The sequence below is a fragment of the Euprymna scolopes genome, chromosome 30 (genome assembly GCF_053919585.1).
Source record: "Euprymna scolopes isolate OS-2025 chromosome 30, ASM5391958v1, whole genome shotgun sequence".
Taxonomy (NCBI): Eukaryota; Metazoa; Mollusca; class Cephalopoda; order Sepiida; family Sepiolidae; genus Euprymna; species Euprymna scolopes.
This window is the reverse complement of record NC_136511.1, coordinates 91,205,192-91,227,124: the sequence shown is the minus strand read 5'-3', so window position 1 is coordinate 91,227,124 and position 21,933 is coordinate 91,205,192. Positions and strand designations below refer to the sequence as shown.

General features: G+C 35.9%; 1 protein-coding gene across 13 annotated transcripts in view; it reads right to left on the bottom strand.

The window, feature by feature from the left end:
- LOC145254565 (dual specificity calcium/calmodulin-dependent 3',5'-cyclic nucleotide phosphodiesterase 1A-like) overlaps window positions 1-21,933 on the bottom strand; it is a 1,571,136-nt gene that overhangs the window by 775,318 nt on the left and 773,885 nt on the right. The window contains exon 1 of one of the 13 annotated variants that reach the window (XM_080113163.1): window positions 10,558-10,718. The exons of 11 other annotated variants lie outside the window; for them this stretch is intronic. The gene's annotated coding sequence lies outside the window, so the exon portion shown is untranslated. Of the gene's footprint in view, window positions 1-10,557; window positions 10,719-21,933 lie in introns of those variants that run through there. One more of the 13 variants, XM_080113158.1, reaches the window with a different exon arrangement.

The window sequence follows — 21,933 nt, the reverse complement described above, 5'->3', positions numbered from 1 at the left end:
AACAGTACAGGGTCCATGTTTCAGAGACATAGAGCAGGGCTGCCATTTTAGTTATCAGAGTTAGATCACTATCAGACAAGACTATCTTGTAACCTTCCAAATGCGTCTGATGCCTTGCCGATTTCGCTTATTTGTCTTATTTCCGCATCAAGAGTGCCATCATTTGATAAAGTACTACCAAGGTAGACAATATATATATATATATATATATATATATATATATATATATATATATATATATATATATATAGTGTAGTATAATAATTCTCCAAGTTTCAAATACTGTTTTCTCAGTTAGTTATTTATTACTTTTCAAAACGTATCTATTACAATATTGTTTCATATTGCAACTAACAAGCCTACAAAATTATTTTATTGCTTCATATTTAGTCATGTACTCTTCAGATATTTACCTTAAAAAAACTTATAAACACACCATTTTTGACAACTAAGTAACTGAGAAGGAATGTCAGAGTGTGTCGGTGATTTTAATTCTAGAAAAAAAAAATTTTAGGGCATAAGCTTAAGGTATCTGAAGATGAAACTGAAATTCAAAGAAATACTGCATAAATAATATCTAAATGTTAATGGACCCAACTCACTGTCAATCTGAAATAGTTGAATTTCTAAATGGAAGGTTGTATCTATATGCTCCATAAAAGTTCTTAATTTTTTCCAAATGAATGCCAAAGTATTTTTTCATTTATCACTCCTATATTACCATCAAAACGAGTTATATATATATATATATATATATATATATATATATATATATATATATATATATGAAAATATAAAAAATTTCTTTGGGTTACAAAATTTAATTATGGCTAAATTTTTTTTCATAGGGGGTCACCACTTATCAAGGCCCAGAGGCCACTCGAGGATAAGGGTTAAATAGTGTACAGTAGTCAATGGGACAATATTGTAGTAATTGTTAGTAGTGGAAATTTGGTAAACTGGATTACTTAAGGAGAAAGGCTCTTCAAGAAATTGTTTACATTGGACTTGAAGATAACCATATTGTAGTGAGCTGGAAAACAGGCAGAGTTCCACAGATGTGCAGTTCTGAGAAAGAAGTTTTATCCATGGAATCTACGTTTAGGTTTAGGCACAGATATACGAGAGGTGTGCAATAAGTAATGCCCCTGACCCACTTCCAGTTGTCTGATCTAGCTGAAATTTTGCATGTGCAATGATTTATATCTCTACGGATTATGTGGCAAATTACAGCTCTGAACTAATTGTGGTTTCTGTTTTATAGGTGTTTGAACTGAGTCAGGTGTGAAATGGAGCCTGTTGAATGTTGAGCAGTGATCTAGTTTTTGTATTTGAAAGGACGCACACCACAGGAGACTTTTGATGAAATGAAAGAAACTTATGGTGATAATGTCCATCATATGACCTTGTAAAACGCTGGCATCGTGAATTCAAACATGGTTGGAAGTCTGTAGAAACAGCTCCCAGACCTGGTCGCCCCCCCTTCTGCCATTGATGAGGCATCTGTCCGTCAAGTTGAGTCTGCCATTTTGGAAGATCGGCGCATTACTATTCGCTAAATAGCCCGAGATGTCAAGATTAGTACAGGGTCTGTGGAAACTATCATTCAAGACCATTTGCATATGCATAAGGTGTCTGCCAGATGGATTCCCAGGTTGCTTACACCATTCCAGAAGTGAGAACGCGTCGAGTGCTCGAGGACGAATTTGATGTGCCAAGAAGACTGATTACACAGGATGAAACCTGGGTCCATCACTATGATCCAGAGACCAAAGCCTAGTCAATGCAGTGGAAGCACTTGAACTCACCACCTCCAAAGAAGGCAAGGGTGCAGTCCTCCACTGGTAAGATCATGCTCACAGTCTTCTAGGACCAGGACGAAGTAGTAATGATAGATTTCCTGGCAAAGGGTAACACAATTACAGGAGCCTATTATGCTTTACTTTTGAGGAAATTAAGGGAAGCTATCAAAATCAAGAGGCGGGGCAAGATCAGCAAAGGTACCCTCCTCTTGCAGGACAATGCTCCGGTCCACAACTCGCATGTCGCCAGATCAGAAGCATGGGCGTGTGGTTATGAAATCCTTCCCCATCCTCCCTACTCTGCTGACCTTGCACCCTCTGACTTTCACCTCTCTCTCAGCCATGAAGTTGTTTTTGAAAGGAAAGCGTTTCCCAGATGATGCAGCCTTGATTTCTGAAGTCACGTCGTGGTTGGAGGACCAAACTGGTGTGTTCTACAAAAACGGTCTCCAGAGCTGTATCAAACGATGGGAGAAATGCATATTTCTGGGTGGTTCCTATGTAGAGAAAGACTAATAACTGTGCCAAGTTTCGTTGCTCTACTGCTATGGGAAGTGGGTCAGGGGCATTATTTATTGCACGCCCCTTGTAGCGTTGGGGAAATTATTGATAGTGTTTTCCGCTAGACGTGTGTTTCTTGAGAAAGTTTGGCAAGAGAGGACTCTAGATTGGAGCTCAGATGGGACATTCCATGCCAAATCATCCAGTAACAGATCGAAATTTCACAACCCCTCAGAATTTTTTATCCTTTTGACTCCTGTAAGATAACATAAGTTATGATGAATTGCTAAAATTTCAGACCCAGCAATCAATGGGAACCCTGTTTTTGAGCCCAGCTAAAACAAGGCCAAGAAGCCGATAAAGGACCATCGCAACGCGTCATCACAGGACTACCCATCGTTACAATATTATAAATTTTTTGAAAAGTATATAGTTTCTGTCCTAGAAAATTGCATCTATTAGGGGTTTTTGATCAAGGAATCTAAAAATCAACCTTAGAAAGGGAAGTTCATCTTGTGGGACTTTTTTGCTTATTTATATGCCGAGACAGCTTCCACAGGAACCTCGAAAAATGCATAAGTTTGGGGGTCAAGAAAAGACAACTCTAGGGGTTCGAGTTTATATCTGTTTTAATATTTAGAAAGCCAAAAGATAGAACTTTCAATATATATATATATATATATATATATATATATATATATATATATATATATATATATACGTCCATACTTGCTATTTTATTCCTTCACATTGAAATTTAATGCCGAAAGTTGACAATTTAAAAAAAAAATCAATTGAAAACGCTCAATTTTCGTTTAATGTTGATGAATATAAGAAAGTTTCAAAGTCACGAAAATCAGTGAAAATTTATGAATTTTTTCCGGACATCATATTACATAAGCAAAAGTGTACCCTCCTCATAAAAAACTGAAGAAAGTGTCTAAAAACATTTTAAGTTCTCTTTGTCTATTTCCAGGCTTGTCAATGACAAAAGTTTACTTATTTACTTACAAAATAAATAATAAACCAGTTTTTTCCAGGAAATTTGGTCAAATTTTCAACAATTCTGTTCAAAACCAGGCAATAATCGCAGATTGTTTTACGAAAATTATGTTGATTTTTTTGCGCAATTCATAAAATATCAAGAGTTTCATGCATGTACTATCAACACGTACGAAAAAGTCTGGAAACTTGTTGAAGGCACCTCATATATATATATATATATATATATATATATATATATATATATATATATATATATATATATATATATATATATATATATATAGTAATGTGTTTGATAATTCAAAATTCAAATTAGAATAAAGTACCTCTAGGATATTTGCCTATCGAGCTTATTATATATCTGAATTACAACGAGCACTGTTCTTTTCTTGTATTTTAATTAAATTAGTAATTTTACTATCGCATTAAAATACACTCTGCTCTTTAGACTACTGTTTTAACCTCCTTTGTACACGTATATATATATATATATATATATATATATATATATATATATATATATATATGATTGTTGAGCTGGATTAAATCCGACGATATGAAATAAAATGGAGGTGGAAGGACCTGGATACTCAACGTTTCGCCCGATTTATGCGGGCTTCTTCAAGAGGGATGGTCATTGACGAGAGAGTCGGAGGATTGGGGCTATATATAATGATGGGGGAGAGCAGCGTGTTTTCCTTATGTAAATTAGATGTCATATGTACATGTATATACATTTTATGAGAGAAAAAAAAAAAACTAAATTAGAGTAAACTAGTGTAGTGGATTACGTCTAAAAGATAAAATATCGTAGAGATTAAAAAAATCATTTTAAGTTCTTCTCTTTGTCTATTTCCAGGCTTGTCAATGACATATGACATCTAATTTACATAAGGAAAACACGCTGCTCTCCCCCATCATTATATATAGCCCCAATCCTCCGACTCTCTCGTCAATGACCATCCCTCTTGAAGAAGCCCGCATAAATCGGGCAAAACGTTGAGTATCCAGGTCCTTCCACCTCCATTTTATTTCATATATATATATATATATATAAAACCACGAGAAAAATGAAAAACCAAAGAATGTTCAAATATTCATCAACGTTTCATTTTGATTTCAAGACTTTGTCAAGATGATTGGTTCGAAGAAAAGCATAGAAGTCATGATGTGAAAATATGTTGTGCGTCTATGACATAAAAATAATGTTTTTGGTTCATTTTCGAAATTTTCGAATTTTTCGATTTCGAAACAATATATATATATATATATATATATATATATATATATATATATATATATTGTTTTTGTCAGTAATTTTACCATAACATGAATATTCATTTCAATTTTAGCTGCATATGAAAATGGATCAAATTGCCAAAGTGGCGGTTTCACAAAAGCAAATCTTTGCAGCTATCTTTGAATATAGCTAGCAGTTTCCATCAACTAAATTCCCAGATTGTGATTCATGTATCAAGAAATGCACACAAGAATTCAATGGGGCGCAGTCAAGGGCTATGGAGCCTAAAACCCGAGAAAAGGGATATTTTCTTAATCTTAATATTTTTGTGTAGTAGACTCATCATTATTCTTCCAAAACATTCAAAGTGCTAGCACAAACACTAATCCTACTTTCTATTTCCACAAATCAGTGATCTGGGCCCACTGTGTGGTGGATTAAAGGTTCCTGGGTTAACAAGTATGACATTGAATGTATACTCCCCCCCCCCGAGTTTGATGAAAACGCATTGTACAGAAAAAAAAAAAAAACGGTTTTGCCCATGTATTTAAAGTTAATGAAAGAACATACTTTTGACTTGACATCTCTGCTTTAATAGATTAAGTGTCATTATTTTTTGTTAAGTGTCTTATAATAAATACTACTAATCCTAATAATTTTTGTTAAGTGTCTTATAATAAATACCAAAATCCTAATAATTTTTGTTCTCTTTAGATTATGATTTAAGATGGCAAGTTCACCGAAAAAGGTCAAACCGATGTTGACACAAGTTTTGAAAAAAGTCTGAAAGATGAATGTCACTAGAAAACTGTTGTGGAACTGAAATCATTCGTAGAACTGTCTGAAGAGGAACAAACTATCATTGGAGAGCTGGTTTGGAACAGACCTGTGATCTGGGTAGTATATACGAGAGAAAGTATAGCAATGGTTTGTTCAAGAAAAGAAGTAAGTGCATTGATCCGTTCAAACTCCATACTAAGAAGAAGAAGCCTGATGGACACACAACATATCACTCACTATGGCTGCATAGCTAAGGTCAATGGAATTCAGAATCAATGATGGAGCTCCCTAGATGGAAGATCTGTAAGAACTGTCATAAACGAGTGAAGGAGTATCTGGCTCGAGACAAGGATTCAACAGATGACAATGAATCCTTGGAAGACAAGAGTGCAGAGTGTGAACCTAACGTGCTTGAATCGACATTACATCAGCCAGAGCAACAGGATCTCCTAAATGATACTCCTGGAATGATCGGGATATCCCCATTGAAATCCCATGCCCTACCAAAGTCGAGCAAAGTGAAAGATGCCTACGAGAAAGTCAACAGAAGTTTTGAGAAGCAGAAGGAAATGGTGAAGAAGTTGTTTGAATTACCGGACACCTCTCGGCTGGATATGACTGAACGGTTAGTGGAGAAGGATACCAAGGCAAAAACGAGAAACTTTGATCGTCTCATGTTTCTTCTGAAAGAGAAGGTAGACAAGAGTACACACACACAAGATACATATCCTTACAATGCCTCCACTAGAAAAGAAGTTGGCAGTTTCTTTGGGGTAAGTGAATACCTAGTTCAAGAAGCTCAGAAGTTGGCTGCAGAAAAAGCGCTGCTTGAATCAAAAATTGGATGCAGTCTATTGCAAGAAATTGAGGACTCGTTAAAATTATTCTAATTGTGCAATGTGAGCATATGACTGCAAAAGTTGAGCTTGTTTGATATCTTTTGGACAAGGTTTCACATAACTTTAATCAGGCATTACAATTCAGTCATAAAAATGAAGAAAAAACATTGAAACTTTATCTAAGAGTTAGAGAATTTAACCACTGAAATATAAAATTATAAGATAAACACATATTTACCTCTAAATTACAACCAGGCAGCCATAAAACATATTTATCAACATTAGACGAAAATTGGGCATTTTCAACTACAATTTTTTTCAAAATTGTCAACTTTCAACATTAAATTTTTATGTGAAGGAATAAAATACCAAATATGAACCTGCATATATTCTGAAAGTTCTATCTTTTAGCTTTCTAAATATTAAAACAGATATTACCTCTGAAGATAGCTGCTCGCCATTCATCAGCCACTGTGTGGTGTTAGTGTCGCTAGACAAAATGACGGACAGCCCCCTTAAAATAATTTTTAGAAAAATAAATAAAAATAAATAGTAAGACTTGGCATAAAAAAGGAAAGTATAAATTTATTAGCCATTTTTTTTTTTTTACGTGTTACACTCATATTGTTTTTAGTGTCCATTGGTCGGGTAGAGTGAAACGAAGAAATTCTTCTTGACTGAGTAAATGTTTTTTGTGTTAAATTTGAAGAGAAAAAGTGAAGAATTAAATGTTTTTTATGTAAAGAAGAAAACAGTTATTTTTAGGAAGAATTAAATAAAAGTCCCTTGCTTACTTTAGCGGAGAGATAGAAAAGGGTAAATATAAAAAGTCTATCAAGATAACAAGTCCATCTCCATGTGGAGGAATTAATTGTCGAGCATGCGCGCGTTTAACGTCCACGCGACGGAGTCGATGATGATGATGTTACAGCATGCTGCCTTGACTGATTCGTTTGGGCGCAAAATGCCCTTTTTAAAGATCCAGAGCGGCTCCAAAACGCGATAGTTTCTGCTGATATTTTGGCTTTTGGAAAATCGTTAAAAAGATAATCTTTTTAATTTTCTCATTGGTTGGTTGTGTCACATGATGGTGCTTTCAACTACGTCCACCAAAAATATGTTATTTTTACTTTTGTTGTTTTGAGAAAAATGTGTGGATGTATTTGAAATTGACCTCTGACCCCTAGAGTTGTCTTTTCTGGACCCCCAAATTTATGCATTTTTCGGGGTTCCTGTGGAAGCTGTCTCAGCATATAAATGGGCAAAAAGTCCCACAGGATGAACTCCTCTGGCTTTCTAAAGTTGGTTTTCAGATTCCTCGGTCAAAACCTCCTACTAGGTGCAATTTTCTAGGACAGAAACTAAATACTTTTCCAAAAATTTATAATTTTGTAATGATGAGTAGTTCCGTCATGACGTGTTGCGAGAATCCTTTTTCAAAAACAGGGTGCCCATTGATTGCTGAATCTGAAATTTGTTATGCATATCTTACAGGGGTCAAAAGGATAAAAAATTCTGAGGGGGGTGGTAAAGTGGCCCGGATGATTTGGCATGGAATGTCCCAGAGACAAGCACTTGAAAATAACAATAAAACAGAGACACGCTCACAGTGTTTCTCCGTGAGAAAGAGGTTGCAGGGAAGAGAAAAGGGCATCCCCTACAAGGCTATGAAGTCTATTTTGAACTCTATCAAGGCAGGATAAGTCCTTTCTAGCAGCTCCTGCCCAGATGTGGCAACAGTACTCCATCATTGGACGTACCTGGCTCTTATATAGGTAGAGAATTGCATCAGCAGTGAGATATCTACTGGATCGATAGAAGGATCCCACCATTTTTCCAGCGACGAAGGGATTTGATGTAATGTTCCATTCATATCAGATCGAGCCCAAAAGCTTGTCAAAACATGGAACCTCACTAAGACAAGAGCCATTCAATTCAATTGATGCAAAATGGGGATAAGAGCATTGATGATGTAAAAATAAAAGTTTGGTCTTAAATGCACTAAAATTAACCAGTCACCTCTTTCCCCATTCTACCACATGCTCAAGATCAGAGGAAAGAGAATCAGAGAGAACTTAGTCGTTTACAGCCTTTGATGGTAGTGTCGTCATATAGACCAATTAATATGATGATTTAAAAAAATAAAAAAAATGAAAATAAAGGCTAGCTAACCAAGTTTCGTTCTTCACTCAACAGATCTAGATCGAGGAATATTTCGATTAAAAAAATGTTATAAATATGGTGGAGGAAAGAAAAAATAAATTTAAAAAAATAAAGAAAAGAAGAAAAAAATTACATAGAAATCAAATTACATCCTAAAGAGATTTTCTTTTTGCTCGCAAAGAGAAAATCTAAAAGACTTAATAAAAATGGTTTCTAGAATTTTTAGATGAAAGAGTCAGTGTGACTTACTCAAGATCGTAAACATTTCAGCACTGAAATTCGTAACACATGTCTGATTATTTATATGGTGTTCACAATTCGCAGAATCATATGTATTACTCAGAACATCCGAAAGTGAAAAATTTGCATAACGAGTTTTTGATGGTATATATGTTTCAAACGGAATCCAACATACTGTGCGCTGCAACTACATTCGAATAAATAAATAATAGAGTTATTATCGTTTGGGGTGGGGCAGAGAACATCTTTGCAAATTGACAACAACATAGGTCTAGTTAAAAAAAAAACATGCGTGGGTTTGATGCAAAATAACGTATTTGAACCATAAAGTTTGTCCTGTACTTATTTTGGTTAAAATAAAGCGATCTAAATTATATCCTGGACAAAAAATTGAAGATGATTTTATCTCCAATTTTTTGTTAAAACTTTCTTGTGATTTTGTGCGTCTAAACAAAAAATATGAAATATTGGCACTTTGTCGTTTTTCGACAAAATTAGATTTCAAGATACGTCGCAATAATTCACAAACATAGCCTTTCTAGGTTAACATTAAAAAATTCAAAGAATTTGTAACATTTGATTTTCCAAAAATATGGTTGCTCGATGAACTCGAGTACTACTCATAATGTCCTTAATCTCTTTTCTGCACAGTTTCCCATGGCTTGGACTTAATATTCTTTCCCATGGCTTGGACTTCTGCATTCCAAAGTGTGAAGAGATATATGCTGAATTTGAAGGATTTTTTTGGCACATTAGAAAGACTACTCTATGGTCAGTGATTTTAAGGCAAAGCTAAATGACGTCGCACATTCACATGCTGGCATGCCAATTTTGTTTTGTGAATCAAAATGGCGAAGTGAACATTATCGTACAATCAAAGCACTTCGCCATAATAAATCTTTAGTCATCACAAAACCCGATGAAGGCTCTGGCGTTGTCATAATGGATCACCAGGATTATGTCAATAAAATGATTATCCTGGGGGACACCTCTAAATTTGTTAAATTAGGTCCAGTAAATGCACATGATTCTACTATCTCTATCGAGATCAAGTTCCAAAATTGTGAAATATGTCAAAAGTTGTGTGCTTTCCATTTAATCCAATCTACTTGTTCTATTCGACCCTGTTTGTATGGTTTGTCTAAGACCCATAAAAGTGGGGTGCCGTTGAGACCTATATTATCAATGATAGGGTCTTTTCAACACAAGTTAGTTAAATGGTTGACAAGTATCTTAGAACCCCTTTTTGGAATGTTATAGTTTATTTTGCATTAAAGATTCCTTTACTTTTGTTAACTTTATGCAAAACTAAACTCATTCTGACAAATTAATGTGTTCTTTTGATGTTTCTAGTCTTTTCACTTGCATCCCATTGTTAGAGACTACATATCGGAGTCAACTTCCAACTCCCCCAATTCCCAAAAATATTGATTCAGCTTTAATGATATTATATACAAACAGACAGATAGTGTGGCCATGGGTTCTCCAATGGGACAAGCATCGGCTAATATCTTTGTAGGTTTTCACAAAGACGGTCTATTATCTGGTTTCCATAAACCAGACCTTTACTTTCATTACATTGATGACACCTTTTGCCTATTTGACAATGAGACGAAAGCGGATGCCTTTTTTGCATCCATTAATAACGTTCATCCAGTTTTACAGTTGAAAGAAAGAAACAAATTCTTCCGTTTTTAGATGCTCTTGTTTCCAAGACTTCATGTTTTCTTACTTCCGTTGATCATAAACCAACATTTACTCGCCTCAATACACGTTGGGACTCATTTTGTCCTACAAACCAAAAATTGAATTTAATTAAGACTTGATGATTTGTCCTGAAGCCAATCAGGATGACGAGCTTAAATTCATTACGAAGATCCTTTGCAACAATGGCTACCTCTTAGACATTGTTGAATATACTATTAATAAGAAAGTTTCCAATTTTTACAAATCTAAAGAAACTGAAGTTAATAGATGTCCTGTTTACCTTCGTCTACCTTGGCTAGGTAATAGCAGTGACCGATTTGCTTAGCAAAGGTCTCCTGCTCAGGTCAGCAACTGGCTTCTAACCTCACCGAAAACTGTGGCTTGTGATCGTCTCTACCGGGAGATCTTCACATAAAATACTAAGCATCTCAGCTCTGTGTTGATTTCTGCTGAAAAACAAAAATAAAGCTTCGCAAGCATGCCGGAAAAGAAAGACAGAGTCAGATTTTCTTACAACAAAAAAGTTAATTTCACAGGGTTTTACATATGTACATCGTCAGTTCACCAAAACATGAAAGTTCTCACAAAATCTTATCCTTTGTTCTCTGGATGGCGGTAAGGATGAATGGAGGGGGGTCTGGGGCGTTGTTGGAGCGTGTGTCTTTTTCGAAATTTGGCTCAATCTGTCTCTTCCAATCCGAGAATGTGTTCTTATGCTAAGGTCACGGGTTGGGTCTGCCAATCTGCTGAACCAATCAGGGCCAGCCACATCAAACGGGGAATACCTGACTTCCTTGCATGTGTGCATTTCATTGGTCGTTCGTAACATGCGATTCTGGGACCAAGACTCAACTGCACATTCACACAACCCCAAAGGTCAAACCTTGTCCATTTCTCTACTCAGAAACCCAGAATGTCTGAGCCGGGGTTCTTCATGTGAGACAATGTCATCGTTCTTTATTCTGACATTTCCTATCTTTGTTTTAAACAAATAAAAAGTATCTATTTTCTGTCATTGTCCCAAACAATAAAGTGTCCGTCTATATTTTTATCAACCACAATAAACTCGTCCCTTTTTATTGGTCACCTGTCGCTGTCCGGGATTCAATTAACGTTTAATGGACAATCTCAGCATATTTACCTGGTCTTACTCAGAGTTTTTAGGGGATTTCAACGTCCCCAATGGGGAGCAGCATCGCTCCTCAAGACAGTCACATTACACTGTACAATGGTCTTATTTTGCATCAAACCCATGTGCTGTTTTTTCAACTAGAACTATATTGTCGTCCATTTATAAAGATGCTCTTCCCCTCACTATAATAACTCTATTATTTATTCAAATGTAGTTGCAGTGTGCACTATGTTGGTCGGACATCATAAAGATTGGATTTTTGCTTAAAACAACACGTACCATCAAAGATTCGTTATGCAAATTTTTCACCTGCGATTTGCGAACACCATATAAATAACTATGCGTGTGCCACAAATTTCAGTTTATGATCTTGAGTAAGTTACACTCAACCTTTCATCTAAAAATTCTAGAAACTATTTTTATTAAGTCTTTGAGACCTTCTCTTTGCGAGCAAAAAGAAAATCTCTTAGGACATAATTTGATTTCTATGCAATTTTTTCCTGCTAATTTTTATTTATTTATTTATTTATTTTTTCTCTCCTCCACCATATTAATGATAATTTTTTTACCGCAATTTTCCTCGATCAAACTCTGTTGAGCGAGGAATGAAACCTGGTTAGCTAGCCTTTATTTTAATTTAAAAAATTTTTTTTTAATCATCATGTTAATTGGTCTATATATATATATATATATATATATATATATATATATATATATATATATATATATAGGAGCAAACAGTTAATAAAACATGTTAAAAAGCACTTTGAAAAAGATTTAAAAACATATTTAATCTGAAAATTGGATTATACCGTCATTCGATTATTTACCTTTCACCAGACTATCCATTTAGGTGTAATCACCTTTTTCCTCACCATATACCCTCTGCTCCACTTTTTGTTATCAAGTAAGATCTTTGACTTACTTGTTGTTTCATCAAATACTTTTGTATGCAAAATCCGATCCCGCATTTTGCTAATTCCTACCCTCTGATGAGAAGGAAAGTATTTCTTCGAAACTCTGCGGATTAAGGACTATCCACTTATCAAGTGTTTCCTTTTCAGATTAAATATGTTTTTAACTCTTTTTCAAAGTGTTTTTTAACATGTTTTATTAACTGTTTACATCTGGTTGAGATTACTTTATAAATATTAATTCTTAAATATTCATAATATACTTTAGTTTTACCATCTTGGATCATTTTGGTAAATTTAATTGTAAATTTTTATTCTCTCTCTCTCTCTATATATATATCTAAATAGATAGAAATATAAATAAATATATATATATATATATATATATATATATATATATATATATATATATATATATATATATGATATAAAGATGAAAGTCTCTCTGTGTGCCTGGTCACGAATAGGCTCCTATATGGTTGACTATTATAGAAAACTGATCACATATAATGATAGAAGATGTATCAAGAAACAGGAATGGGTATGTTTGATCTGGCATAATGGTGATTCATTAAAATTGTGGGGTCTGCGTACGTGCCTGGTCCACAAAGTATGGAAATAAAAAATTTAAAAATAAAAAAAAAACCTTTACAAGTGTTTTTGATATAGATATACATAATAATACTTTGATAAGTATGTTTTAATTTAAATAGGGATGGTATAATAAAATTGTGGGGTTTGCGTTCACGCATAGCCTCCATAGAATGGAAATAGGCACAAACTTTAATAAAGACTTTTCATATCTATCTGCGTGAGTATACTTTGATAATTATGTTTTAGTTTGAAGAAATATGGTATAATAAAATTAATGGGTGTTCATTCGCGCCTGACCTCCATAGAATGCAAATATGTCACAAAGTTTAACAAGGTTTTTTTAATATTGATCCACAGAATATTGTGATAAGTGTTTCAATGTAAACAGGTATGGTATAATAAATTATGGAGTTTATCTATTTTATTTTTACTTTCATCATATTTTGCAAATTCGAAGCTATCTCTTTACAACCCTTCCTTTTCATAAGCTATCATACTTTCATAAATCAGAGTCCATTTTCTGTAGGCTGTTTTTGAACCCAGTCAATGACGGGTACTTTTGCTAGTAACTATATATATATATATATATATATATATATATATATATATATATATATATTCCGATATATGATTCATTACAAATTTTGCATTGAATTTGGTATATTGAATATGTGTGGTCACATAATCCCGTGTTTTTTATGGAGCAGTTGTATAAAGAGCATGGTTTGATCATAGATGTCGTTTCGGTTTTAGATAGGTGCTGTCTTAACGTTATGCCAGTGTGTGCAAGTTGTATATCTAGTTGTTCTTTGCGTATGGGTGTAGTTACTTTATTATTAAAACTAGCGGGGGTACCCGGCGTTGCCCGAGTGTTTGTTTCCGGGACGGGGGGGGGGTTAAAAAATGTTATGGTAGGTAAGTAGGAAGGATCAAACCCGGAGTCATGAGTAAAAGTAGGAAAATAAAGTGTGAAAAAAAAACAAAAACATCTGCAACGTTAACAGTTTGGTCACCAAGAAAAGTCCATTCCAGTTGTTTAGGAAAAAAAAAACGACTACGGTAGGACGGCGCGAACGTGAAAATATAATGTGAATTGTCCAGCACGCTAATCACTACGCCACAGAGCACTGCAGCTTAGTTTAGTGATTTTAAATAACTTCACATGAAAGAACTACGAAGCCAAACCGGTGTTCTCTTCTCAACTGTTCCTTGTGAACGATCCCCAAACGGTGTTAAGTGGTGGCAGGGGGAGGAGGAATTTATTAGAGAGAAAATATTTTACCACTTCCATTGATCTTAACCGATGTTGGCCGTGACTTCTCAGCAGAAAAAGTATAGAAATCTAAGATTATCGAGGAATTTGAGAAATAATAAGCCTATAACACACCTCAGATATTGTTCTGCCGTTTGTGCATATTATATTTGCATGAAATATCTTGATTTTTAATCCTATTAAGGTCAAAATCCGACGGGAAAAAATGAGTTCATTTTATTTATATAGAGATGTGGTATTTTAAGGAAGCATGTGGGAAAGAAGTGGCTTACCGTTAAAGCGGTTGTGAGTTTGTGCCTGCAGAGCACAAATTGAGAATCAAGATGGCGCCCATAGGCTTTTATGTGGAAAAAAGTCTTGTGGAATCTCGGAGAATCTCGTACCCTGGTTCCATAAATAACGAGGAAAGGAAAACGGGAGGACAGACGATTTTTAGTCACTAAAGCGAACGGACGTGTGTAAAAGAAGAGGTAGAAGAAAAGAGTGTGGTGAAGAAACAAACAACGACTCGGTTGAAAGTAGAGTTGTAACGAACACAAGCTATTTCGGCATGACATCAGGATTTGACCCCAAGCTAATTCCCCTGTTTGATGGCAGTAGCACTGATCACTCAGTGCAGGAATGGGTGGAAAAAGCAGAATTAATATGTCAGCTCAGTGGGGTGAAGCGTATAGAATGCGTGGTCCCAATGCACCTCACTGGGGGAGCATATGCAGTATACCAGCAGTTGGCTGATGAGAAGAAAACAGATTTCGCCTGCATCAAGCGTCCCCTTTTTACAGCATTTGCGTTAGATCCAGTTACTGCATGGAAGGAATTCATGGCCCGAAAATTACATCCCGGGGAAACGGTGGATGTGTATCTGGCTGAACTAAAAAAGCTATCGGTCCTTTTTGGAGGGATGTCAGACAAAGGCTTGGTGTACGCCTTTGCTGCAGGATTACCTAAGAGTGTGGAAGATCTGCTCTGTGCCTCATCCCAAGTGGACGTGGCAGCCATAAAAAGACATGCAACAGCCGTGTCGTCGGGGTGGAACGATGCAGTACACGATGTCACCTTAAGGAGCATGCTGACAGAGACTGTGTCCAGGGTGACCAGTGATGACCCCGTTCAGGGAAAGTGGTGCATTAGCGGGAATGAGTTCACAGTCTGGGTGGATGCTAGTTCACTGGCCCTTGGAGTTGCCCTTGCAGTTAATGATTCCATTATTGAAGATGCCTGTTGGCTTCGGCCAGAGAATGATTCGAGGCACATAAACCTGGTCCAACTTGATGCCACATTGAAGGGCATTAACTTGGCGCTTCAATGGCAAGCCAAGGTTCTACATATCATGACTGACTCGGCATGCACTCATCGGTGGATAACCGATGCATTAAGTGGAAGAGCACAGCTGACGACACGAGCATCGAGTGAGATGTTAATTCGAAGATGGGTTGCCACCTTGGTCGACACCATGACAGAGTACGACCTGACCGTGGACGTAGTGTTGATCAGGTCTGCGCTCAACAGAGCAGATGCTCTGACAAGAGTCCCTCAACGATGGTTTCTGGCTGGTGCTCGGAGAGATTCTGATAATCTGCAAAACACATGTGCAGCAGTTGTGTGTAATGTGGATGCAGCGCGCATCATGGACATTCATCAACAGTGTGGATATCCTGGTATCAAGCGGACACTGTACTTTGTCAAGATGATTGATCCAGGAGTAGAAAAAAAAGATATCCAGAGAGTGGTGGAAAGTTGCAGGGCTTGCCAATCCATCGACCCAGCTCCAGCACGATGGAAGAAAGGGGAGTTAGGAGTGAGTGGTAAGTGGCAGAGAGTGGGCATGGACATCACACACTACGGTGGCAACCACTTCCTTACCCTCATCGATTGTGGGCCTACACGTTTCGCGGTCTGGAGACTCCCTGGGCGCCAGGACTCTTGCAACATTATTCGCCAGCTGTCATCCGTGTTCTGTGAAAGAGGTGCACCTGATGAAGTAGTGATGGACAACGACCCAGCCTTTTGCACGCATCAGATGAGGCAGTTCTTACAAGAATGGGGTGTGCGGCTGCGGCTTAGATGCGCTGATGTGCCTTCTGGCAATAGTATAGCTGAGAGAAGCCATCGCAGCATCAAAACAATTGCAGCCAGGAAGCAGTGCACCATCGCAGAAGCTGTGTACTGGTATAATCTCATGCCAAAGGATGGCGTCTCTCCAGGAACGGCGCCTGCAAATGCAATCTATCAGTACCGTGTCCGAGAAAAAGGAATCCACCCCGATACAACTGTGGCCACTGAGATAGAACGGAACCGATATGCCAAAGGGGATGCTGTCTGAGTGAAGCCGCCAAGAAACTGATGTACTGACAAGTATAAACGGGGCACAGTGACCGATGTGGTGAGTCAGCAGTGTGTCCAGGTTGATGGCGTACCCGTCACATTAGGGACCTACGGCCGGCAACACATGTACCACCTCCAGTAGACGATGAGAGTGACTCTGACTCTGAGACGAGTGGGCCATCGCTTTGATTTGCACCATCCCTATCAAGCAGTGACTCTGATATCAGTAGCCTCCACGGAGATGAAGCCTTCCCCAACCATCAGGCGGTGGATGAGAGCGCATGCGAAGATGAGAGCAGCACTGTCCCCCTTCGCAGAAGCACCAGACGGCAGCGATCGCCACCCCCCTGCCGTCTCTGTGATCATGAGATCAGGGGGGAGTGTGGAGAAAGAAGTGGCTTACCATTAAAGTGGCTGCGCATTTGTGCCTGCAGAGCACAAATTGAGAATCAAGATGGCGCCCGCAGGCTTTTATGTGGAAAAAAGTCTTGTGGAATCTCGGGGAATCTCGGAGAATCTCGTACCCTGGTTCCATAAATAATGAGGAAAGGAAAGCGGGAGGACAGATGGTTGAAAGTAGAGTTGTAACGAACACAGTTATTTTATGTGTTTGTTTTCTTTTGAGTGTATTAATGTGCTGTATAGTTTTTGTGGAGTATCCATTTAGTTGTAGGATTTGGTGGAACTTTTTAATGGAGGTGATCTTGTTCGTTTCATTCGTGCATCTGTTGTGAATGAGGTTTATTTCATTAGTAGCATAACTAATTTTTGCTTGTGTAGGTAGTGCTGACTTATAATTCACGAAAATGTCATGGCAGGCGAATTTCCTATAAAAGTTGGTGTTTACTTGGCCCGTTTCTGTGATGTAGAGTGTGAAATCGAGTAATAATAGATGTCCGGATGTGTTAGGGTGTTCAATGGTAAATTTGATATGTGGGTCTGCGTTTTGGAATCTGATGAATATTTTATTAGCTTCTTCAAGAAATGATGTTAGGATGAGGATATCGTCTACATATCTTGTGAAGAAGATGTCGGATTGGTAATTATATAGTACGTCCTGTTCAAGCCTGTTCATGTAGAATATGGCCAGAAGACCAGATCGACTGGATCCCATGGGAAGTCCGGATATTTGTTTATATGTTCTATGTTTATATTGAAAATGTGTGTTGTCCACTATTATATGAAGGAATTGGTGTTATGTCTTCTGTTGTGAGGTTAAAACAGTTTAGATTATTATATGCAATGTATTCTGTTATTAGGTCTTCTATAGCTGGGCGTGCAGGAACTGAAGCGTAGAGCGAGACAACATCTAGGCTGAAGGCGTATCTGTTGCATTGTAGATGTTGGGATGATGATGATTGTAGCCTGTGTATGACTTCCTCGGAGTTGTTAACATGACCTGGATAGGTGAAAAGTAGAGGTTTGAGTATCTGTGATAGTAGCCAGGATATTTTGTATAGTGGTCCTTCTATGTTTGATACAATCGGTCTAATTTGTGTAGATGGGCTGTTTTTGTGTTTTTATTAGGTGGTAGAATCTGAGAAGTTTGCTGTTTCTAGTAATGATATTTCGCATGTATCTATTGGGTATGTTTCTTTTTTTGCATATTGTGGTCCAGGCTGTATTGATTGGATTTTCGATATCTGTGGAAGAGATGTTTGTGGTGGAAGAATATAGTGTTCCATCGTTAAGGTTTTCTATTGCCAGAGATTCGTATGTATCTTGGTTAATGACGCAAAATTCTTTGCCTTTGTCAGAGGGTAAAAATATTAAGTTTTTATCTTTCATATTTTTGAGGGTGAGTAGTTGTGCGTTAGTGAGGTTGGGTTAGTGAGTAGTTGTGCGTTAGTGAGGTTGGGTGTGATGCTTGATTGTTCGCGTCGAATGATGTTCATTATGTTGCGCCTAAGTCTTGTGAGTCTAAAGTCTAGTTCGGGGTTGTCTAGGGGTGGATGTAATGTTCGGTCGGGTATATATGTAGGAAAATCAGAGGTGTTATTCACGGTGGAATGATGTGCGGTCTGTGGGTGTTGCTTAAAGGCGGAAAGCCACTTCAAATGATATGCTGTCCTGCAGAAATGTGTTTCCATTTCGAGTTTTAATCTGTTATTTAATTTCTGCGTGGTTATAAACAAGGCTGAGAAGTTCGATTTCATTAAGTGTCAGTGAATTAGTTGTGACGAGCGAGTTATTTACGCTTTTCTTGTTGTGCTCCTTGTTGTTTGGTTTGTTATCATTATTGTTCTTATGGAGTAGCCAGTTGAATTTCTTAAGTTTTTCTTTTGTTGTTCTGATACTGTTATGGTAGCATTGTTCTATTGCTGTTGAAATTTCTGGGGTCGTTTTCTGTTCCGATAGGTTTTGGTTCAGTTCAATGATGTGATGGTGTAGAAGGTAGTGTAAGCGTCGGATAATCTTTTTGATGCAGAACTTGTATAGGTAGTCTCGTGACTTGGATGGTAAAAACTTGCGGGAAGTTGCATGTTTCTGATTGTGTTAGGTATTACGTTATTTTTCATGCATCGTTTTAGGAAGTTTATTTAACAGCCATATTTTGCTCGTTTTTCTGAGTTGGATCATTTTCTTTGTTTTTGCAAACTCTGTCTCGCTCAGACTAAATGTAAAAAGTATGGCGTAGTTTGCTTGAAGAATTGTTAGAGAATAAAAAGTATTTTTAGAAGGCGAGAACACTGCAGGAATGTACAGTCGTTTTGTGAAGATAAATAAATAAATATGAATAATAACTAATTAATAGATAATTCAATATTTTTTTTATTGTTTTTTTTATTTGTTTCTTATCGTTGAGCACTTTCAGTTGAATTAAAGTCGGTCAATTTAGCTCTTATGCATAGATCATCGTATAACGATTAGATCACTCTCTGACTGATGTAAATGAACATTTAAAATTAAGATGTTTAAATTCAACGTTATTTCACACGGTTAATGGTAGCCGAATGGATATGGTCTCCGCTAATCGAGCCAGAGATGTCTTGTGTTGCGGGGTTCAAATCGTTTGACTGGTATTAATCGTGACACCCTGCACTGAAGATTCCCAAAAGGATGAAACACTAGTGTCTGTAGGTATTTAATTATTATAGTAAAAAATAATTATTTATATATATATATATATATATATATATATATATATATATATATATATTTAATATATATATTTATTCATTTATCTACCTGAATTTTGACTGTGGGTGGTATTTATTCCAAAGATATATATATATATATATATATATATATATATATATATATATATATATATATATATATATAAAATGAACGATTAAGATACAGTATTTTGAATGCTTTATTTGCATCATTATTATTTAAACAGTTCATAATAAATTAATGTTTTGCCTTATTAATTTGGAATAGTATTGTCCTATTTTTACTTTATATATGCAATAGTTTCGTAAATATAAACGTAAATTAAAGCGATTAAATAAAAATATAATAGATAAATTATTAAAACACTTTCCTAATTGAAATTAACAGTGCTCGTTATTAGGTATAAGTTAGAAAAGAACAGGGAAGAAGAGAGTGACTTGCTTTCTCGCTCATCTTTTCTCTCTTGCAATCCCCCATTAGCGATGCCTATTTTGTTTTTAAATTCAATGATTCTTTTAATCCTATACATAAACCGTTTCACATTTATGTTTGATAGTTTTTGTTTTTTTATTTTTTTCTGGGCTAATCTTGATTTTCAACAAGCTGCCATGTGTTTCCAAATTGTAAGTTTAAAGGTCCCTCTCACACACACATGCCATCGCTCAAGTAAATTAATTATTTTTTCTTTTGATTAAGATATAATTAAAACAAATTTTAATTTGATTAAGATATAATTAAAAACGATAAAATTTGATTAAGATATAATTAAAAACAATAAAAATTTGATTAAGATATAATTAAAAATAATTAAAATTTGATTAAAATATAATTAAAAAAAATAAATTGTATTAAAATTATCGAAATGTTAATGTTTATTTTTTTATATTAATAAATGTGAATGCTTTAGTTTCGACTTTACAAGAAACTTATGAATGAAATGTTTACTATTTAAAATATTAGCTTCAAGGATTTCAAGTAGACATCGCTTTTTCTGCAGTTTTGTGAATGTTTGTTATATCTAATGCGAGTGGCTTGTTCTTGGGCTGACATTAAAGTGCTCTTAAATCTTTTGGAATCGCCCCTAATCAACCAATTCCAAGTGATATTTTGGGATTACCAATTAACCAATTATCAACCAATTCCGGCTGTGTATGAATTCAGTATTTTTAAAGAATACACTATAGTTTCTTTCCAAATAATTTTCCCTCTCTTTCTTGCAATCTTTGATTTTTTTTTCACCCAGTTCTTAGTATTTCTTATCCCTTCACTTCACAGAGAAAACTTTCGTTATTTTCAGATATACATTGGATTTTATCTTCAACAATAAGTAAACCTCGACCACTTTCCTTTCTAGGTAGATATAATTTGCATCTCCTTTCTTTTCAAAAGCTTCATAGATTGTAAAATTATCTATGCCTTCGTGTCTGACCATTTTAATTTATATACATTCCAATCAAGTATACCTGCAGTCTATTGAATGACAGCTAATGCTTTAACATTATATTCCGACTGTGGAGATGCAATTTAAGAATACCCTTACTCTTCAGTTGTGACCTGATTTTTCATTTCTTTGTTTTTAATCTCCTTTCAATATTCTCAAGTATTTGTAGTCCCTCTCACTTCCAAGATTCTTTATCAGATCTGTAGTTGGAAGTTCAAGGCCATCTGTATGGACAAATTTATCTATTTTTACTATGAGAATAGTACATCTGGTAATGTCAAATTCCATTCCTTAGAGTATCAAGTTGTTTTTCATTCTTTCTAAAAACCTAAAGGTTATACATGAATAGTAAGTAGTTTACTATAGGAAGTCCTTTCCAAAGGTCATATGTTGCGTTCACATTTTGGAAGATAAGTGTCTTCAGGATTAAAACTGAAGACAAAAAGCAAAGAAGGAAGGCTATCGCCCCAGAAAATACCCATCACTTTACCTAATGCAACAATGAAATTAAATTGCGACACCTCAAGTCAAGTTACTTTCCTAACTGATGTTATTCTTTAAAGTTGTTATTCTGAAAATTTCCAAACATTTGTCAATCCATGAATGAACTACTATATGAAATGCCTTCTTATAATCTACCCTGCTCATGACAAGGTTAGTAGTTCTTCGTTTGCAGTTTCTTAATATCATTTTATTAATCAGTAGTTGATCCTTGGTGCATTGTAATCTTTTTCAGCAGCCTTCCTATTCCTCAGCCAGCAAATTGTTTTGATCTAAATGACCATAGTTGCTTTTGACGATATGCTAATGAAAAGTTTCCACATCACTATGAGGCAAATGATTGATCTAAAGCTTGT